At 38.4% G+C, this 5,948-nt stretch overlaps 1 protein-coding gene across 1 annotated transcript in view; it reads right to left on the bottom strand.

Moving 5' to 3' along the window:
- The window catches only part of LOC107659192 (BTB/POZ domain-containing protein 7-like), a 66,804-nt gene extending 60,996 nt beyond the window's left edge, over window positions 1-5,808 (bottom strand). The window contains exon 1 of the mRNA XM_016448041.1: window positions 5,431-5,808. The gene's annotated coding sequence lies outside the window, so the exon portion shown is untranslated. The remainder of the gene's footprint in view (window positions 1-5,430) is intronic.
- Between the last annotated feature and the right edge of the window lie 140 nt (window positions 5,809-5,948).

The raw sequence follows: 5,948 nt of genomic DNA, 5'->3' as shown, positions 1-5,948 counted from the left end.
TCTGTGATGAACATCATAGCAAATACACAAATCTGAATGGCTTTTTAAATCATTTAAACACGATTCAAAAACAGAAAGTATGCAGCTGCTTTGTTTACAGGGTTTCCGGGGTAACGGCTGCATTTAAATGAATGATTATTATTATTATTATTATTATTTCTGCAGTTTAGCACCATCTGCTGTCAGAGAGTGAAAGTGCGCTTTCATCCAGAGCGTCTCTCACATGTTCCGCCATGTGCTTCTCGTCCGTGCTTGTTTACATCAGAGTGCGCACGCATCTTTCACGCAGCATACAGCGGTGTTGTGCATTTTGACCAGTTTATGGGAAAAGTATTCTTAAAATGCATTCAAAATTCTGAATAATTTGTAATATATAATTATTCACGGTATTTAGAAGTGCCCATGATAACAATACCGTGCATATTCATTACCGTGATATATCGCATAACCGAATACCGGCACAAGTTTAGTGTGAAGGATATTCATTATTCCTTCTTTCATTGTCTAGTCACCTGTGCACAGTACAAATGTGATTATGCACTATTGTAAACAAGCACAATCTGTTCCTCATAATGTACTCATAATCACAGTTTAGACGTCAGGAAAGACATAGCCTGCGGTGAGAAGGATGACCGGGAGTCCCAGCGTGTCTCAGAGTCTAAGTATGCCTGACGTAGTGAAGGCTTCACCATCATCTCAGCAGCACGTGGAGTCTCAGTGAAGCCTGATGCAGGACAGACTGCTAATGCATTATCAAAAACCTTAGATGGGTCGCTGGGAGCCTCCTGTCAATGCCATCAGAAAACTAGTCAGTCAAAAATTAAAGCTTTTTTGGAAAGCGCTTCTGAAATCCCTGCTGAGATAGCCTAGAATTAGCAATGCATTTTTAGATGGTCATGTGGATAGAGCCTTGTCTACTTATAACACTTGGAAAAGCTATTGAATATGTGTGCAAACCATTTCAAGCTAACAAAACAAGCAATTGGCTATTTAAAAACCAATTGAGCATTAGCGATTTGCAAATCAACATTTTCAAAATCAATTTGAGTCTGCAAATTGCCTGAATGACTAGGCAAATAATCTGTCTAAAGGAAGCCCTGTATTATTAGGCTGGTTTTGGGCTAACTCAGATTGGATGGGTTTCTTATGGGGGCATTTATATAAGAGTGCACAAAAACAAATAAAGTGAGATACAATATCAAGAGACATAAAATGTCCTCTATTCTGTGTTTGATTCAATGTGGAGCACAGAAGTTCAAGTTTCGGAACGGAAATGTCAACATTTTTCCTATCTCAATGAATATAGCTACATGTGATGTCAACCTGCAAGTTAACAGGCACAGGAAGTGTCTCATAGTAAACCCCCTCTGCGCTGCAATTTACCATTACTTTTTATGCAGCAACATTTCTCTTGTAAAATATGGCAGATCCCGAGAATGACATTTCTATGAGAAATGAGTGAAAAACAGCATTAAAGCTCACTTCTAGCATTTGAAATAAATCCACTGCTGCAGTCTTGGTCTATAACAGCACTGGGGTTCATTAGTGCATGATGATGAGGGCTAGACAAAGGAAGTGAGCACTTAATTCCTGTGTGTGTGTGTGTGTGTGTGTGTGTGTGTGTGAGAGAAAGAGAGAGTGTGCAAAAGAAAGAGAACTCAAACTTCCTACTGGACAAGGTGAATATTGGGACCTGAGTCAGCCTGTCATTTTAAGCAAAGGTAAAAAAAGTGGTTGCCAAGGACAACAAGGGGGAGTGGAAAATGAAAACATGTCCCACTTTCCTTTCCCCATCCAATTTCTCTCTCCAGTGACAGCAGCCAGAGGTCAAGCCAGTGTACTTGTGGAACTACAGGGACCTTCAAAAACTGCACACTGAAAAAAATCATTTTATTCATATTTCTATATCTATGTGCATCAGCCAACTACCATTATTTGGATTAATGTTGCAAAAAAATAGCAAACCATTATAGCAATTATGTCAGCAAAGTCCAAATGTATAAGGCTGCAGTCCTTATAATGCAGCAAATTTCCTTGTTTCCCTGAAATACATAAGCCAAATGAGCTGAAACATCATTGTACTGAACATGAGGATATGAGCAATGTTTCATAACATCGTCATTCTTTTGTTGCGATAAGATTACTATAAGATTATGAGTGCACAGTGAACAAAAGCCCAATAAAACCTTATTTTCGAATCATACCTGGGGTGCCGTTAATCGATACAACCGGATTTGCAGTTGTTTGATGCTTTTCAAGGTTATACAATGGGCAAGCTACTCATGTTACATTGTGCCCAAGTAGCACAGTCAGTCTGCAAAACCCTGACACATCGCTAAAGAGAGACAGTGAACTTATTCAGGACAGCAAAAGATTTCACAACGATTCTTGATGGACTGACTAGATACTGTCAGCTGTGAAGCAGTTATCCCACACAGGACTCAACAATGAGGATGGCCTGATGGTACGCAGTGTGAGAGAGTTTTGGGACAGTTGGCAGATCTGTCACTTGTCCTATCGGGTCAGTTGCTGCACTGTCACTACATCTTGTATTCGCTGATTATGGACATGTGTTTTAATGTCTTGCAAACTAAAACATTTCTCATAAGTTTGACAAGTTGCAAATTCTGCTTTTTAATGTCACCAAGTTAAAATTACTTATAGCTTGATAACACTGAGGTTTGCAGGAATGAAATATCAGTATATAATGGGTCAGTAAGATGTGTGTGTGTGTGTGTGTCTATATATAAACAAAATTATATTCCATTTCAAATAAACCCTAATGATCCTGAAAAAAAAAATGTACAACAGTTTCCACAAACATATTAAGCATAAAATCTTTTTTCAAGACTGAAAATAAAAAATGTTTCTTGTGCACAAAATCATTAGAGTGATTCTCATGTGGCACTGCACTGAAGACTGAAGTAATGGCTGCTGAAAATTCAGCTTTGTCATCACAGAATTAAATTAGCCTACATTTTAGCATGTTTAAAAAACAGAAAACAGTTATTTTCATTTTAATTAAATTTCACAATATTACAGTTTCTTCTGTATTTTCAATAGAAGTGTAATGAAAACTATATTTTTCTGACTCGTACACAGATGTGTCGCTAAAAATAAAATGGATCATTGTGTCATGTGGCGGAAATACTCGCATGGCAAGTAAAAATCTGAATTACTGGCCTGAATGAGCCAGCAGAAAAGAAAAAAATCTTTACTCTTGAGCCCTGCCTATAATTTTCATCTAATGTCTATGCACTATGCATTGTGCTTTTTGCAATACAAATACAGAAAGCACAAAGCAGTTCACAAAAACAAAACAAAGGCAAAAATAAATAAACAAACAAACAAACAGACAACCTTTTGAAGAGTCTTCACACAGTTCATTTTCTATACAAGGACAGGACCAAAAGCACTAATGAAAAAATGCAGTGTATTCTATAAATACACTACATGCAAGTCGTGCACTAATTTCCAGTCATACCGAAAGTTATGAGGAACAGATCAAAAAGTGAGTCATTATTCAGTGAGGTGCAAACTCAAAATGCAGCAAAGACCATTGAGTCAGTTAGTTGAATTTAAGAAATGGATCAGTGAATAAAAGCTGGATGAACCGATTACCCAGTTCATCCAGTTCACAAATCGAGTGGCAAGATCATCAGTGAATAATAACTTAAATTTTCAATCTATTCCTCTCACAGCACTATCATATGACTTGTGATACAGAGCATGTTATATGGACTACTTTTGTGACTTTTTTTTTAGCAGCGGTCACTGATTTGCATGAATAGCTATTCTTCAAAATATAACAGGTTACAAAATTCATTACAGGTTTTGGAGTGATATGAGAGTGAGTAAAAGATGACAGAACTCACATTTTCAGGTCAACTATCCCTTTAACACAGAACTGCAGCCACCATCACACATAAATCTGGCTTAACTGTTGGCACAGGCACATATTGCAGCACAGTAGCAAGGGAAAGGATGGCCTACATCACAGGAAGCTGAAAAAAGAGGGGGAAACCCCTACACATCAACCACAGTCACAACACGTCTACAACATACTGCAGGACCCAAACCGCACACTGCTCTCCTCACTCGATTGTTTCTTGAATTACCTACTTTGATGAACAACAATGGTGCTGATTGAGCTATATTAAGGACGACATTCTCTCAACAGAGCAGCGGCAGATAAATCAGGACAGAATTGGATTGGTTTGGTTTCATCAAAACGTTTACATTTGTTTTTAGCTGCTAGGCTATGAGCAAATCACACCGTCTCTAGTCTTGCTTGGGGGACATCTGATAACCAAGGCACTTGAAATCCCTGAATATTTCCTACAACACCAAATAATTCTCACTGTGACCATCTCCATTATCACAAAGAAAGCAATTCTTCATTAGCACAGTTGAAGGCTCCTGGGAACACAGAGTCAAAAGGCTCCATGTGGGAAACTGAGAGATACTGTAGAGGTGAATGAACTCAAGGGGGCCAAACAGGATGGGACTTGATGTAAACAAATTCATCAGTTAAAACTTTGCCTTTAATTAGACCCTGATGACTTCCAGAATTCCAAAGGAAATAAACAGTCAAGAGTAAGACCGGGGAATATGTTCCTGTCCACTAATTTTCCTAAACAATACCCTGTCTAATTACAGAGGTTCAAAATAAGGCACAGTGCACAAGCCTCTTTTTTAAATACAAATAAAGGCAGGTCAGTGAAGGAGGACCTGTTAGATGAAGCAAAATAGCTCTCTCGTGGGGACTATACTAGCTTTTTACATGCACAAACATCTCTAACATGCCAAGTATGCTTTTGGAACTCATTAGTATATATCATGTTATGCTGGCAACTCGAAGAGTATCTCTTAAATCAAGTCATTCAGATATTTGAAACTGGTTATAACATGCTGGTGGCTACTGACAGCTCCAATTGAACATGCATGCTTACTCCTAGGATGAATCTTCCTCTTTATTAAATGACGTGTCCGCATACATGAAGGCATTACATCTGTAATAACTGCACACTACGCATACTCAGCTAGCCTAGCTTTATGTGCATTTAGCATTCAGGTGGCTCTTAACTGCTCCTTTGGGTGAAAAAGTTACCAAAATGCGGCATATCTAGTTGTTTCAACCTCTTTGTGCAATAAACTAAAGAACTTACGTGATGTTAATGTTTTCTTTTGGTCTAGCATGCAAGCTAACCATAATAACTAAGCTTTGCTTACTAGTTCTATGTGGAAGAGTGAAATAGGTCACTATTTGAAGTTTATCCGGTTGTAATAACCAACATTATGGATAAATATTTAAAGGCTGTTGTGGTTTTAATACACAAAGCACAACTGTAAACGTAGCTAATTCAGCAGCTCGCCATGGCAGATTAGCAAGCAAAGCAAAAAATTAGGAAAAAATGCCTTCAACCCTACCTGAGTCAAGTTTACTGCTCCTCTCTTCTCTTCTTGCTCATTAAACGAGCCAAAATCCAAGCCAGCGACTTGATATTTGCTTAGCCGAGCAAAATCTCTCGCACTTTTCTTTCGTAGAGTGTTATTGAGTAAAAAAAAAAAAGCCTCTGCGCGTCCCGGGTTCACACACACATACAAACACATATATGAAGCGCTAGCAGGCTGCTAGTACTTTCACGTTATACCATCCGTACTACATTAGTCGCTTTTAATGCGTCGTTCAACAACAAAACAGCTCAAATAGAGTCTGTACTCTTCGCTTTCAGTTTGCCGTGAGCAAATATTACATGTAGTGTTGTATCCTCCTCCTATTCAGTAAAACAATGAGGGGAGGGCTAAGCGTCAGGATTTGGTTAGCAATGTCGCTACGCCATCTATCTGCTCGAGCTCGGATGAGGCATATAGAGCAAAAAGGTCCAATCAGTCTTCTGTGTCGGTTGGACCTATATATATATATATATATATATATATATATATAC

The sequence above is a fragment of the Sinocyclocheilus anshuiensis genome, unplaced genomic scaffold, assembly GCF_001515605.1.
Source record: "Sinocyclocheilus anshuiensis isolate Anshui unplaced genomic scaffold, SAMN03320099.WGS_v1.1 scaffold423, whole genome shotgun sequence".
NCBI lineage: Eukaryota > Metazoa > Chordata > Actinopteri > Cypriniformes > Cyprinidae > Sinocyclocheilus > Sinocyclocheilus anshuiensis.
Note: the sequence above shows the minus strand (reverse complement) of the source record. Positions and strands in the feature narration are given on the sequence as shown.